This window comes from Rhinopithecus roxellana, chromosome 13 (genome assembly GCF_007565055.1).
Source record: "Rhinopithecus roxellana isolate Shanxi Qingling chromosome 13, ASM756505v1, whole genome shotgun sequence".
Classification (NCBI taxonomy): domain Eukaryota; kingdom Metazoa; phylum Chordata; class Mammalia; order Primates; family Cercopithecidae; genus Rhinopithecus; species Rhinopithecus roxellana.
Genome location: NC_044561.1, coordinates 24000052 through 24015380, shown reverse-complemented (window position 1 = coordinate 24015380; position 15329 = coordinate 24000052). Strand labels below are relative to the sequence as shown.

General features: G+C 49.5%; 1 protein-coding gene across 5 annotated transcripts in view; it reads right to left on the bottom strand.

The window, feature by feature from the left end:
- Positions 1–15329, bottom strand: part of TPST2 (tyrosylprotein sulfotransferase 2) — a 64315-nt gene that overhangs the window by 19034 nt on the left and 29952 nt on the right. The gene's annotated exons all lie outside the window — the stretch shown is intronic.

Sequence of the window (15329 nt, the reverse complement as noted above, 5' to 3'; positions counted from 1 at the left end):
AGAGGCCAAGTCCCTGACCCCTTCAAAGAGGCAGAGTGAGGGTTTAGGATCTCAAGAACACCAGACAGGGACATTTGGGAGAAGGACTCTGGAATGCAGGGGAGGCCGCTTCAGCTCAAGATACAACAGCTGGAGTCTCAACTTACCTGCTCCTACAGGGAATGACCTGGCTCACTCCTCAGGCAGAGAGGTGTGAGGTGAAGTCTGAGCTAAGGCACTGCTACCTTAGGGAGCCCCTGGCTTATGCCAACCAGGCCTCTCCCCTCCTCTTGGCCTAGGGACCTTGGACTCCAGGAAAAGTAAATATAACAATAAGCAACCACCACCACCATGACACACCGCTATTGCCACCTGAGATGGCTGGGTATGGCTGATCAGGTTGTGGACTGCATAATTCCAAATGGTACCATGTGCCCAGCCTACAATGAATATGCTGCCTCCTGGAATTGAACACAACATCCTACTATCACCACCTAACACTGACCAAATGCCTACCACGCAAATACCTGTGTCATTTAAACCCCAATAAAAGGAAAGTGTGATGATCCCAATTTTACAGATGAGAAAGCACGACACCAAGAGGAAGAGCAACTTACCCAAGGAATGGATGAAAGGAGTTTCACCATCCAGACCTTCCTAACACTTAATCTCCCATGTTATAGGAACGAGGCTGTGTCCATGATGAGTCCTGGCATGTAGCCAGAATCAGGCCAAAGTGGAATCAAGGGGATCATTGTAGCTTTAGGGCAGGGTGTATATATATATATATATATACACACACACACACATATATGTGTGTGTATATATGTGTGTGTGTGTGTATATATATGTGTGTGTGTGTATATATCTTACCACTTAGGGTAGAGAATACTTTTAGTCCAATTCATACCTTTCCCCATTTTACAGATGGGACAACTGAGGCCCACAAGGAGAAATCACTTTACAGACTCACATACTGAGTCTGAAGCTAAACCTCCCGCCTGTCAGTCCTGTTTCAGGAGGTAGGGGTGACTTGGAATGCAGCTCTGGAGTTGGCCAACTCCTTGACTATATACATCCCTCCTCTGAGACTTCTCCTATTCTATAAACAGGAGGTTTTAACCAGGGTAACAACACTTTGAAATCTCAGCTTTTTAAATCTCAGCCAGGCTTCTCATGGTGGCTCATGCCTGTGATCCCAGCACTTTGGAAGGCAGAGGCGGGAGGATCGCTTGAGCCCAGGAGTTCGAGACCCAGCCTCGGCAACAGGGGGAGACCCAGTCTCTACAAAAAATAAAAAATTATCCAGGTGATGGTACACGCCTATAGCCCCAGCTACTTGGGAGGCTGAGATGGGAGGATTGCTTAAGCCCAGGAGGTCACAGTTGCAGCGAGCTGTGATTGTGCCACTGCACTAGTCTGGGCAACACAGCAAGACCGTGTCTCAAAAAAAAAAAAAAAAGAAAAGAAAAGAAAACAAACAAGCAAACAAACTCAGCTTTTATTATTTATGCCATGACGGCAATAAACAGGCTGCAGGCTGTTGACTGCATTTCTTGGTCCTCCATTCCTTCCTATTCACTCACTCCTTTTCTCCATACCATTTTCCTGTTCCTGAAATATCAGGCCAATGAGGACATCTAAACCCAGATGGAAAAGGGAAACAAGGTGTAACCACAGCAACCAGACCCCCCCAGCAGGCCACCCCCAAACTACAGACACTCAAGCCCTGGTACTCCTGGAACATGGGCGGCCAATGATGTGAGGCCTGCTCCCTTGGCATAAATAAAACCAATTAGCAAGCAGGCGCTTGAAGCTCTTCCAGAGGCAGGATGGCTCGCCCAGCTGCCCTCACACAGCTCTTGAAATGCCAGCGAGCCCAAGAGGCCTGCCAGCCAGGCAGCTCCCACGGCCCACGAGCCCAGCCATCCCCCTCCAGGGAACACAGGCCCTTTCAGAGCAATGGGACAGGGCTGTCAGTCACTTGGAGCTGTGTATCCAACATGCAGCTACCAGCCACACATAACTATTTAAACTCACCTTAGGTAACATTAAATACAATTAAGAATCCAGCTTCTCATCTGCACTAGCCACACTGCAAGTGCCCAGAAGTCACACGTGACCAGTGGCTACTGTACCAGACAGTGCACATTTAGGAGGGGGCGGGCAAATGATGGCCCAATCCAACCCAGGGCCTGTTTTCAAAGCACCCTTGAACTAAGAATGGTTTGTAAGTTTTATCAAGGGAAGAGGGTGAAGGGAGGAGGAAGAGGAGAGAGAGGAGGAGGAGCAACAGCAACAGAAACCACATAAACACCACAAAATTGGAAACATTTACTATCTGGACATTTATAGAAATTTGCTGACCTCTGCACAGAACATTCCCATCACTGCAGTGTTCTGCTAGGCAGCACTGATTAGAGGGCAAATGAGAGGAAGGGGTGGGAGTCAAAGAGCTCTCCTTTTTTGTTGTTGTTGTTGTTGTGGTTGTTGTTGAGAGGGGGTCTCACTCTGTCCAGCCCAGGCTGGAGTGCAGTGGCATGATCTTGGCTCACTGCAGCCTTGACTTCCTTGGGTTCAGGCGATCCTCCCATCTCTGCCTCCCAAATATCCAGGACTACAGGTGCATGCCACCATGCCTGGCTAATATTTGTATTTTTGTGTAGAGATGGGGTCCCGCTATGTTGCCCAAACTATGTGGTCTCAAACTCCTGGGCTCAAGTGATCCTCTTGCCTGTGCCTCCCACAGTGCTGGGACTTCACATGTGGGCCACTGCACCCAGCCCCTCCTTTTTTTGCAGGAGGAATATATTAAATACACAGCACCCCTGTGTATTTAACACCAAAGCAAGGGCTTTCCATGCCCTACCTGGTTTCATCCTCACATCAACCCCATCAGGCAGGTGGAGCCATGTTCTCCATTTTAAGCTAAGAAAGGCCCATGTGGGTGCAGGGTGAACATGACTCTACCACAAAGCAAAATCGCCAACAAATAGAAACCACACTTAAGAAAAAAGCCAAGAAGGAAATAAGACTCAACTGCTACCAGGTAACCAGGCATGGGGTGGTGCACGCCTGTAGTCCCAGCTGCTCAGGAGGTCAAGGTGGGGGGATTGCTTGAGCCCAGGAGGTTGAGGCTGCAGTGAGCTATGATCAAGCCACTGCACTCCAGCTTGGATGACAGAGTGAGACTGCCTTAAAACAGACAAACAAACAAAAAACATTGCTACCAGGGGTGGTATTTGGGTGGTAGGTGATATTTTTCTCCTAAAAACATAACTTGATGGTGTCATCTTATTGTCTTTCCACATGATAAAATAATAAAACGACTAGTATTTTTTGAATTGTACACCGTACATGTTATGGGCCCAGACTGCTTGGGTTCAAAATCCTGCTGCACAGGCTACTGGCTGAAGGACCTTGGCAAGTCACTTAGCCTCTCTGAAACTTGGTTTTCTCATCGGTAAAATGGGGAGGATAATACAGGTCAAGTAGCCCTAATGCAGAATTTCAAAATCTGAAATGCTCCAAAATCCAAAACTTGTGGAGTGCCGACATGATGCTCACAGAAAACGCTCATCAGGTGTGGGCATGGTGGTTCACACCTGTAATCCCAGCACTTTGGGAAGCTGAGGTGGGAGAATCACTTAAGCTCAGGAGTTCAAGAGCAGCCTGGGCTATTAATACAGCGAGACCCCATCTCGAAAGGAAAGGGAAGGGGGGAAGGGGGAGGGGAAGGGGGGAAGGGGGAGGGGAAGGGGGGAGGGGGAGGGGGAGGGGAAGGGGGGAGGGGGAGGGGGAGGGGAAGGGGGGAGGGGGAGGGGGAGGGGAAGGGGGGAGGGGGAGGGGGAGGGGGAGGGGAAGGGGGAGGGGGAGGGGAAGGGGGAGGGGAGGGGAGGGGAAGGGGGAGGGGAGGGGAGGGAAGGGGGAGGGAAGGGGGAGGGGAAGGGGGAGGGGAAGGGGGAGGGGGAGGGGAAGGGGAAGGGGGAGGGGGAGGGGAAGGGGAAGGGGGGGAAGGGAAGGAAAGGGGAAAGGAAAGGGAAGGAAAGGAAAGGAAAGGAAAGGGGAAAGGAAAGGAAAGGAAAGGAAAGGAAAATGAAAGAAAAGGAAAGGGAAAAGGAAAGAAAAGAAGAAAGAAAAGCAAGGAAGGAAGAAGAAAGAGAAAGGGAGAAAGAGAGAGAGATAAAGAGAGAAAGAAAGAGAAAGAGAGAATGGAAGGAAGGAAAGAAAGGAAAGAAAATGCTCAGTAGAGCATTTTGGAGTAGGGACGCTGAACTGATCAGTATAATGCAAATATTCCAAACTCGGAAAAAATTCAAGCTAGGTGTGGTAGCTCATGCCTGTAATCCCAGCACTTTGAGGGCTGAGGCAGGAGGATCGCTTGAGCCCAGGAGTTTGAGACCAGTCTGGGCAACAAAGTGAGACCCCATCACTACAAAAAAAACTTTTTTTTAATTAGCCAGGTGTGGTGGTGCTTGCCTGTAGTCCCAGCTAATTGGGATGCTGAGGCAGGAGGATTACTTGAACCAAGGAGGTCAAGGTTAAAGCGAGCCATGATCATGCCACTGCACTCCAGGCTGGGTGTCAGAGGGAGACCCTGGCCTCAAAAGAAAAAAAAAATTCTGAAATCCAAAACCTTTCTGGTCCCAAGCATTTCAGATAAAGGGATAGGCAACCTGTAACGCCTCCTAGAAGGGCACTTGGAAATGTGCCCCATGCAAATGAGAAACTAGTCTTGTAGGAGTGCTGGGAAGTACAAATAAATCAGGGCATGTTGGAACAGCACCTGGCCCAGAGCAAGGGCTACCTGCCTGCTGGCTTTTGTTTTCAGCAAATCCTTGTACGGTGGGGATTTTTATCCCCATCTGAGAAGTGAAGAAATTGAAGCTCCAAGAGACGGAGTGATTAGCAGAAGCCACACAACTAGTAAGAGGAAAGGCCAGTTTCTGAATGCGGTTCTGTCTTCAAGGTGTCATCCCTAGCATGGTGTCATGCGGCTCATAAAACAGGAGCAGCAGCCAGGCACAGTGGCTCACGTCTGTAATCCCAGCACTTTGTGAGGCCAAGGTGGGCGGATCACGAGGTCAGGAGATCGAGACCATCCTGGCCAACACAGTGAAATCTCATCTGTACTAAAATACAAAAAATTAGCTGGGCATGGTGGCATGTGGCTGTAATCCCAGCTACTCAGGAAGCTGAGGCAGGGGAATCGCTTGAACCCGGGAGGCAGAGGTTGCAGTGAGCCGAGATCGCGCCACCGTACTCCAGCCTGGGCGACAGAGCAAAACTCCATCTCAAAAATAAAAAATTAAAAAAAAAAATCAGATTAAGCCAGAATCAGCTGGTTGTTGGAAATAGCAGGGTTTCATTTCACCAGGTGTGGTGACTCACACCTGTAATCCCAGCACTTTGGGAGGCCAAGGCAGGCGGATCACGAACTCAGGAGATCAAGACCATCCTGGCTAACACGGTGAAATCTCCTCTCTACTAAAAACACAATAATAATAATAATAATAATAATAATAATAATAATAATAATAATAATTAGCCGGGTGTGGTGGAATGCACCTGGGAGCTCCCAGCTACTTGGGAGGCTGAGGCAAGAGAATCGCTTGAACCTGGGACGCAGAGGTTGCAGTGAGCCAAGATCGCACCACTGCACTCCAGCCTGGGTGACAGAGCAAGACTCCATCTCAAAACACAACAACAACAAAAAAAACGGGCAGCAGGAGACCATGGGAGGGGACTTTGCTCCCGCTTTCCATTGACCCTGAAAAGCCCCTGGAAGGGAAGGGGCTGATCAATCTAAGAGATCCCCTTAGACTCAGATTTATTCATTCCACCAATGTTTACTGAGCAAGTACCATGTGCAGGGCCCTGCTCAAGATACTGGGATACATCAAAGGCAGCAGACAAAGGTCCTTGCCTTCATAGAGCTGACATTCCAGTGGGGAGCCAAGAAACCAGTGTGTGAGACAATGACACCAGTGATAAAGGCTCGGAAGCAAATGCCCATGATGAGAGGTGGAGACATTCCACAGGGGCTAAAGAAGGAAAGAAGGGGGTGACATCTGCACTGAGACCACACTAAGTTTTGGCTCAAATCTATATGAACTTTCTAAATCATCATTTCTCCCAGCTCAGCAGATCAGGAGGTTCCCAAGAGAAAAGCAGCAGGGGGGCAGGGAGGGGACAACAGCAAGGAGCTGGCAGCGCACAAAGCCGGCTCGGGAGGTCACTGCACTTACAGAGTGGCCCTGGAGCAGGGCCCAGGGCCCACGTGCTCAGGCTCAGCCATCAGCCCTGCGATTCCTCCCCATGGGAACCAGCTTCCAACATTCCATTGCCATGGCTATTCCCAACCCTACCGGACCACGCTGACCACACCACCTCCCACCCACCACGCCCCAACCTTCTGCAGAGCTGGGAGATGCAGGTCTCTTGGGCAGGGTCCCTGGGGATCAGGGACCTCTGACCTATTACAGGGGGAAGCCAGCCAAGAAAGCCCTCCAGAGTTCAAAGGGGTGAGAGTAAGGAAAAAATAATTCTGAAGCTCTGGACACTGCTTGAGCATAAAAAGCATGCAGAGTGGTTCAAGAGGGAAGAAGGGCAGGGAGGCTGGCATGCAGCCTTAAAAATATTAGCTCTCGGCCGGGCGCGGTGGCTCAAGCCTGTAATCCCAGCACTTTGGGAGGCCGAGACGGGCGGATCACGAGGTCAGGAGATCGAGACCATCCTGGCTAACACTGTGAAACCCCGTCTCTACTAAAAAATACAAAAAACTAGCCGGGCGAGGTGGCGGGCGCCTGTAGTCCCAGCTACTCGGGAGGCTGAGGCAGGAGAATGGCGTGAACCCGGGAGGCGGAGCTTGCAGTGAGCTGAGATCCGGCCACTGCACTCCAGCCCCGGCGACAGAGTGAGACTCCGTCTCAAAAAAAAAAAAAAAAAAAAAAAAAAAAAAAAATATATTAGCTCAGGCCGGGCACAGGGGCTCACGCCAGGCACGGTGGCTCATGCCTATAATCCCGGCACTTTGGGAGGCTAAGGGGGATGGATTGCTAGAGGAAAGGAGTTTACGACCATCCTGGACAATAAGACGAAACCCTGTCTCTACACAAATTAGCTGGGTGTAATGATATACACCTATAGTCCCAGCTACTTGGGAGGCTGAGGTGGGAGGATGGCTTGAGCCTGGGAGGCAGAGGTTGCAGTGAGCCAAGATCACACTGCTGTACTCCAATCTGGGTGACAGACAGAGATTCTGCCTAAAAAAAACAAAAACAAAAAACAAAACAAAACAAAAAACAAACAAACAAATAAAAACATTAGTTCAGACTTAGAGCACTTATTATATAGCAGGCACTGAGCTAAGAGTTTTACATATATCATTGCATTTTGTCTTAACCATTGTCCCTATTTGACCCTCCCTTATTAAACCATCCATTTCCTGGGGCTTAGAGATGTAGAGAGACCAGCCCAAGGCCATGCAAGCTGGTAGGCAGGGGAGCTAGAAGGAAAACCCAAGTCTCTCTCTTTCCAGAGCCTGTGCTCTCCTCCCTGTCTTGTTTTGCATTTTTTCACCTAAAACCATCAAAGCAGGGTCCCACACACTGTCCCAGCCTCCCACTTAGAGGCCCAGTTCAGCACTCTGTTAGGGACTAGCCGGGGGTGGGGACTGATGAGGCTGGGGGTCACATCCTGGCTCCCTCACTCAGAGGCTGGGTGTCCTGGGTCAATCTAGGGCAGCTCTCTGAGCCTCCGTGTTCTCATCTGAGAAATCAGAATAATACCTGGAAGAGTGCCATGGGAACTATGTAACTTCCATCAAGCCAGGCAGAGCCAGCATGAGAAAATTATTACCATTTAATTTTTTCCTTTTCTTTTCTCTTTTCTTTTTTTTTTTTTTTTTTTTTTTTTTTTTTTGAGACAGGGTCTTGCTCAGTTCCCCAAGCTAGAATACAGTGGTGCAATCATGGCTCACTGCAGCCTCAAACACCTGGACTCAAGAGAATTCTCCCATCTCAGCCTCCCAAGTAGCTAGTGCGCCACCATGCCCGGCTAACGTTTTATTTTTTTGTAGAAACGGGGTCTTAATACATTGTCCAAGCTGGTCTCAAACTCCTGGGCTCAAGTAATCCTCCTGCCTGGGCCTCTCAAAGTGCTGGGATCACAGGCATGGGCCACTATGCCTGGCCGCCTTTTTTTTTTTTTTTTTTTTGAGATGGAGTCTCGCTCTGTCGCCCAGGCTGGAGTGCAGTGGCACAATCTCGGCTCACTGCAAGCTCCGCCTCCCAGGTTCACGCCATTCTCCTGCCTTAGCCTCCCGAATAGCTGGGACTACAGGTGTCCGCCACCACACTCAGCTAATTTTTTGTATTTTTAGTAGAGACAGGGTTTCACCATGTTAGCCAGGATGGTCTCGATCTCCTGACCTTGTGATCCACCCGCCTCGGTTTCCCAAGTGCTGGGATTACAGGCATGAGCCACCGCACCTGGCCGCCTGGCTGCCTTTTTATGTTATGATCAATCATTACAGCACATGGATAAAGACTGGCAGGGACATACACAAACTAAGGAATGTGTGGTCCAGTCAGGTGGGGTCAGGAGTGACTTCTTTTCCCTGTTCTTCATCATTAGAGTCAAAAATGCACAGTTGGCCCTGTACATTTTGACTCTCAATGACAACCCTGGAGGGTGGGCAGTATTATTAGTCACGTTTTACAGAAGGGGAAACTTAGGCTTAGAGAGGTGAAATGCTTTGTTGGAGGTCACACAGATGGTAACTGATTGAGCCTGAACTGAGTCAGGCTATCTGATGCCAGAACCCAAACTGTTTCCCCAACTTTCGACGATCCTGCTTTATCAGCTCTCTTGGGGGTGGGCAAGCTTCTGTGAAGCCATAAAACCCATGTTTTTGGCTCTGTGGACCACAAGAGCTCCAATGCGACTTTGCAACTATAATGCAAACAACCAAGATGACACATACATGAAGACATGTGGCTATGTTCCGATAAGACTAGTTACAAAAACAGGCGGTGAGCTAGATTTGTCCCGTGGGCATAGTTTGCCAGCCCCCTTGTCTATATTATGAAAAGACACTATCAGCCAGGCTCAGTGGCTCATGCCTGTAATCCCAGCACTTTGGGAGGCCAAGACAGGCGGATTACCTGAGGTCAGGAGTTCGAGACCAGCCTGGCCAACATGGTGATACTCCATCTCTACTAAAAATACAAAAATTAGCCGGGTGTGGTGGCGGGTGCCTGTAGTCCCAGCTCCTCGAGAGGCTGAGGCAGGAGAAGCGCTTGAACCCGGGAGGCGGAGGTCACAGTGAGCCGAGATTATGCCATTGCACTCCAGCCTGGGTGACAAGAGCGAAACTCCATCTTAAAAAAAAAAAAAAAAAAAAGGCACGATCAGTAGCACCTGCCCTCAGTGCAACCTGGGCAAACTCACAGAGCACAAATACAGGGAGCCGAGGTGGAAGCCAGTTTGGTTCTGGGACTTATCTCAGTAGGGACTGTGGGAGGACCCAGGTGGCCAGCCTTTGGTAAGAGAAAAATGTACAATTCGGGAAAACAAACAGTTGATTGAAAAGAAAAAGAAGTGCACACTCATGCATGGGGAATCATCCAGCATCCTGTCTGTTGCCACGTAAGGACTAGCAGAGAGGCTTGTGTATGCCTGGCAGTCTTTTTTTTTTTTTTTTTTTTTTTAAAGAGACAGGATCTCCTTCTGTCTCCAAAGCTGGAGTACAGCGGCATGATCATTGTTCACTGCAGCCTTGAAACTCCTGGTCTCAAATGATCTGTCCGCCCCAGCCTGCCAAGTAGCAGGGACTACAGGCAAGTGCCACCACGCCCAGTTAATTTTTTATTTTTGTGGAAACGGGGTCCCACTATGTTGCCCAGGCTGGTCTGAGTTTAATCCTCCCACCTCAGTCTCCCAAAGTGCTGGGATTATAGGCATGAGCCACTGCACCTGGCTGGCAGTTTTATATATAGTCGCCCCTCGGTATCATAGGGGATTGATTACAGAATCCACCTCGAATACCAAAATACAGGATGTTCAAGTCCCTTATATAAAATGATGTAATATTTGCATATAACCTACACATATCCTCCCATATACTTTAAATCAGTGCTAGATCAATTATACTACCTAATATAATGTAAATGCTATGTAGGTAGTTGTTATACCGTATTGTTTAGAGAACAATCACACGACAAAAAAAGTCCTGTTCATGTTCAGTACAGATGCAACCACCCATTTTTTCCCGAATATTTTTGATCACTGTTGGCTGAATCCTCACGTGCAGAACCCATGAAGACAGAGAGCCAACTATATATTTTGACCCTAATGACAGCCTTGGAGGATAGGCACTATTATGATTAGCCACATTTTACAGAAGGAGAAACTGAGGCTGAGAGAAGTGAAGTGCTTGCTGAAGATCACACAGATGGTAACTGGCTGAGTTTGATCTGGAACTCAGGTCTCTCTGATGCCAGAACCAAGCTCTTAACTACCTCTTCCAAATCTTGACCCCACCCCATACACAGATGGGGAAGCTGTGTGCCCCAGGTCAGACAGCTGCTCAGAGTAGTGCCTGGCTCAGACTCCTGGACCATCTCCCAGTCTTGCCCCCGGCACCTGGCACAGCCCCTGCTCTGGACTTCCTGCCCAGAAACACAGAGGGCCCCTGCCTGGTAAAGAAGGCAAACAGGAAAGGGCCAGCGTGATCTTGCAGGGACCGGTGCTTCCTGAACCCTCACCCCCAGCTGCCAGGGGATCCCGTCTCCACTCCTCTGCCCAGAAGCTGTCAGAGGTGGGGGACTGAACACAGGGGCAGGAATCCTCTACACCTGGCTGATTCCTAGCAATGCAGCCCTGGGTTGGGGGTCAGTGGGGAGGTGTTATCTAACTACTCTGTGCCTCACTTTCCTCATCTATGAAATGGGGAGGCCATTAGCACTTGTGCACATGAAATAAACTTGCAGTGGCTCATGCCTGTAATCTCAGCACTTTGGGAGGCTGAGGTGGGCGGATCACCTGGGGTCAGGAGTTCGAGACCAGCCTGGCCAACATGGTGAAACCCCGTCTCTGCTAAAAATATAGAAATTAGCCAGGCGTGGTGGTGAATGCCTGTAATCCCAGCTACTTGGGAGGCTGAAGCATAAGAATTGCTTGAACCCAGGAGGAAGTTGCAGTGAGCCAAGATGGCACCACTGCACTCCAGCCTGGGTGACACAGCAAGACTCTGTCTCAAAACAAATAAATAAACTCACATAAAGCACTCAGAACAGAGCTTTGTTACTACCTGACTGTTATTCCTTCCCTTTAGGGTGGTGGTTAAACTTTGGTGTGCTTCTGAATAGCCCAAAACTGTTAGAAGGCAGATGCCCTGGGGCCTGCCCTCAAATATTCTGATTTGGAAGAGACAAGGTGGAGCTGAGGGCATCTACATTTTAACAAGCGCTGCCGCCCCTTGCCCCCTCTCTATGAAATACCGCTTAGGGTACTGAACTCAGTGTTCTAGTAGGCTGCTGCAAAAGTAATGCAGTTTTTGCCACTGAAAGTAATATCAAAGACCGCAATCACTTTTGCACCAGCCTAACTGTTTACTGGCTTCCCACCTGGGCCAGGCTCAGGAATACAATCGCCGTGGAGTGCAGGGGTCAGGAGTGTAGACCTAAAGTTGGACAGACGCAGGGTGCGATCTTGGTGTGGTCACTCACCAGCGGCCTTGAGCCAGTGACTTCTTGTCTCTGAGCCTCACTCACCTGTTATAAAGTTTAACATTTCCAAAATAAATCTGAAAATGGCATCTACCTCCTGGAGCTGTCGTGAGGCTGACAAAGAGTGTGAGCCCAGAGGCATCAGCTACAATTCTGTACCATTATTTACTAGGACAGACACAGCCTGCCCATGAGTGTCACGGCCATTGAGCCGGCAGACAAGCAACCCAGTGGGATGGATGCCTAGACAGACTGGGGTGTGCAAGAGGCGGTGGGAGCACGTTCAGGGCATGCTGGAGCACCCAGTGCCACGTCCTGTCCAGAAGACCTAATAACACCCAACAGACAGGCACCACAACAAAGCGGCATCCACTCCCACTGCTGGCCTCCCACGGCAACCCTGCGGGGGAGAAAGCCCCTCTCTGGCTGGATCATGAATAAGAAATCCAGAGGGGGAATGGGCTGGTCTCGAACTCCTGACCTCAGGTGATCCACCCTGCTGCACCTGGCAGCTCCACGACTACTGTAGTTTATCACCTATGTTGTCACCTGGAGGAGATGTTAAACTAGGGTCAATAAATATGTAATGTTTCCCCCCATCCAAATTCCTAGGCCCCCAAATGCAGCCTGGGACCCCAATTAAGAATCACTGCCAGGAATGGGCTGCTCACACTCACACAGCAGGTGTGGGGCAGTATCAGGACTCGAACCCAGGTCTAATGGGTTCTTCCACCATTTTGTGCCATGGATCCCTTCAACCATCTGGTGAAATCTATGGGCCCTTCCCAGAATAACGCTTTTTAGTGGAATACAATAAAATATAGAGGATGAAAAGGAAACCAATATAATAACATTTGGCTGAGAATGTGATTACAAAAAACGCTGTGAAATACTATCTGTAACCTATCTGCTCCTTTTATTAAAGCAATCAATAAGAAGACCTAGTAGCAGACAGAATAATCACTGTCATCTGCATGCAGTGATAAGCAGACACATCTGTGGCACCTAAAATGTGATATAAAAACATGGGCCAGGCACAGTGGCTCATGCCTGTAATCCCAGCACTTTGGGAGGCTGAGGTGGGCGGATCACCTGAGGTCAGGAGTTCAAGACCAGCCTGGACAACATGGTAAAACTCCGTCTCTACTAAAAATACAAGAAAAATTAGCCAGGCATAGTGGCAGGTGCCTGTAATCCCAGCTACTTGGTAGGCTGAAGCAGGAGAATCGCTTGAACCCAGGAGGCAGAGGTTGCAGTGAGCTGAGATTGTGTCACCACACTCCAGCCTGGGTGACGAGAGCGAAACTCCATCTCAAAAAAAAAGTGTAGTTTCTATTGGTGATGCAAGTGCTGCCACTACTACTGTAATTTATCACCTATGTTGTCACCTGGAGGAGATGTTAAACTAGGGTCAAAAAAGATGTAATGTTTCCCCCATCCAAATTCCTAGGCCCTCAAATGCAGCCTGGGACCCCAATTAAGAATCGCTGCCAGCATCTGGCTCCATTATGAACACAAAATCTATGGCTGTTGGGGCCAGGGATCTGTGGTCCTGCCTCAGAGGGGTCTAGACTCATCTTCCCTCCCATTCCTGCCTGTTTCCTCGCTCCACCATCAAACATAAGAGCAGTAGGGATTTGCACCAGAAACACTTGATGGCATATTGTGGAGCACGTTTGCATGTTCTGATTTTATTTTAAGAAGTAAAAGTGGCCAGGAGCAGCAGCTCACGCCTGTGATCCCAGCTGCTCACAAAGCTGAAGCAGGAAGACAGCTTGAGCCCAGGAATTTGAGACCCAGCCTGCGGCTATCAACATAGCAAGACCCAAATATAAGTAGGTAGGAGATGACAACTGTTATAAAAGAACCGAGGCTCCTCTCCACGCTGGCATCACACACTGGCATGTGACCTTGGCTACTAAGTTAGCAGTGTGAAGGCCATCAGGGACCAAAGTGGGGGTGACCCTGGCACAGACACTGTACACATGGCCCTGAGGGAAAGCAAACATCTGCAGCGGATGAGGGGAGGCACAGGCAGGTGGACAGAGTCCCATGCCGCCAGCCAGCCCGGGTGTGCACCGGCGTCTGCCCCAGACCCTTGGCAACATCACCTCCACTCTCTGGGCCTGAGTTTCCTCATCTGTAAAATGGACCCAATAATTCTTACTAGCAATGCTGCTATGAGGATTACGTGAGATAGGGGCTTAAACAAGGGAAAGACCAGAGGGCTGTGGCTAATGCCCTGTAGCTCTTCAATAACTGTGGCTCCCGTCTGAATCTACTGATGAGAAATCAGCAGGGGTGGGGAGGAAAAGTGGGGAAAGGAGACTGGCAAGCCCTAAACTGTGCCAGGCTTTGAATGCCAGGTAAAGAGCTTGGAGTTATCCTGGGAACAGTGGCAAATTGTGAGCATTGGTCTGGTTGTGACCTGGGAGGGACGCAGGCTCTCTTTGGTATAGGATGCCTATAACGACAAGGGCTGGAGGCCAGGTGATAGCTGCTGGGGGACCCAGGGAGCCATCTCAAAGAAGAGAGATGGGGCCAGGCGTCGTGGCCCATGTCTGTAATCTCAGCACTTCGGGAGGCTGAGGAGGGAGGGTTGCTTGAGCTCTGGAGTTGAAGACCAGCCTGGGCAACGTAGTAAGGCTCCGTCTCTACAAAAAATTAAAAATTAGCCAGGTGTGGTGACATGCTCCTGTAGTCCCAACTACTTGGGAGGCTGAGGCCAGAGGATCACTTGGGCCCAGGAGGTCAAGGCTGCAGTGAGCCACGATCACACCACTGTACTCCGGCCTGGTTGACAGAGGGAGACTTCGTCTCAAAAAAAATATTTTTTGGAGACAGAGTCTCCGTCTGTCCCCCAGACTGGAGTGCAATGGAGCAATCTCAGCTCACTGCAACTACCATCTCCCGGGTTCAAGTGATTCTCCTGCCTCAGCCTCCTGAGTAGCTGGGATTACAGGCACTTGCCACAACACCGGCTAATTTTTTTGTATTTTTAGTAGAGACAGGGTTTCATTACGTTGACTAAGCTGGTCTCCAACTCCTGACCTCAAGTGATCTGCCTGCCTTGGCCTCCTAAAGTGCTGGGATTAGAGGCATAAGCCACTGTGCCTGGCCTCAAAAGAAAAAAAAAAAAAAAAAAAAATTAAAAAGGAGGGAGATGGGAGGAGAGAAGGGAGACAGCAGCAAAGGAGACAATGTGGGCAGCAGGCGGATGTGACGTGGAGAGATCCCCCTACTCTGGTCCTCACACATGACTCACCGGCTGGACGGACAAATCATGACTTCTCTCGGGGTGGGCTTGCTGGTCTCGCCTGTCAGATGGGGAGACACAGAGAAGGAAGGGGCAGAGTGGTGGGGCCACCCTATGGAGAGCAAAAGGCTCACCTGGCAGGGCGGGAACAGGGTGAGGTAAGCAAGGCATCGTCCTTGAGCACAAAAACTCAAGGGGGTGCCAAAAAACACAGTAACCAAGATCAATAACGTTTCAATGCAATCTTTTTTAGATTAGTGGGAAAAAATCCATGACAAACAAACAAAGAAATGTTTAAATAAATAGGACAAATGATGTTGTGCTGTGCTAAGCCATACTGGAGCCAAGGCAGAAAGAAAAAA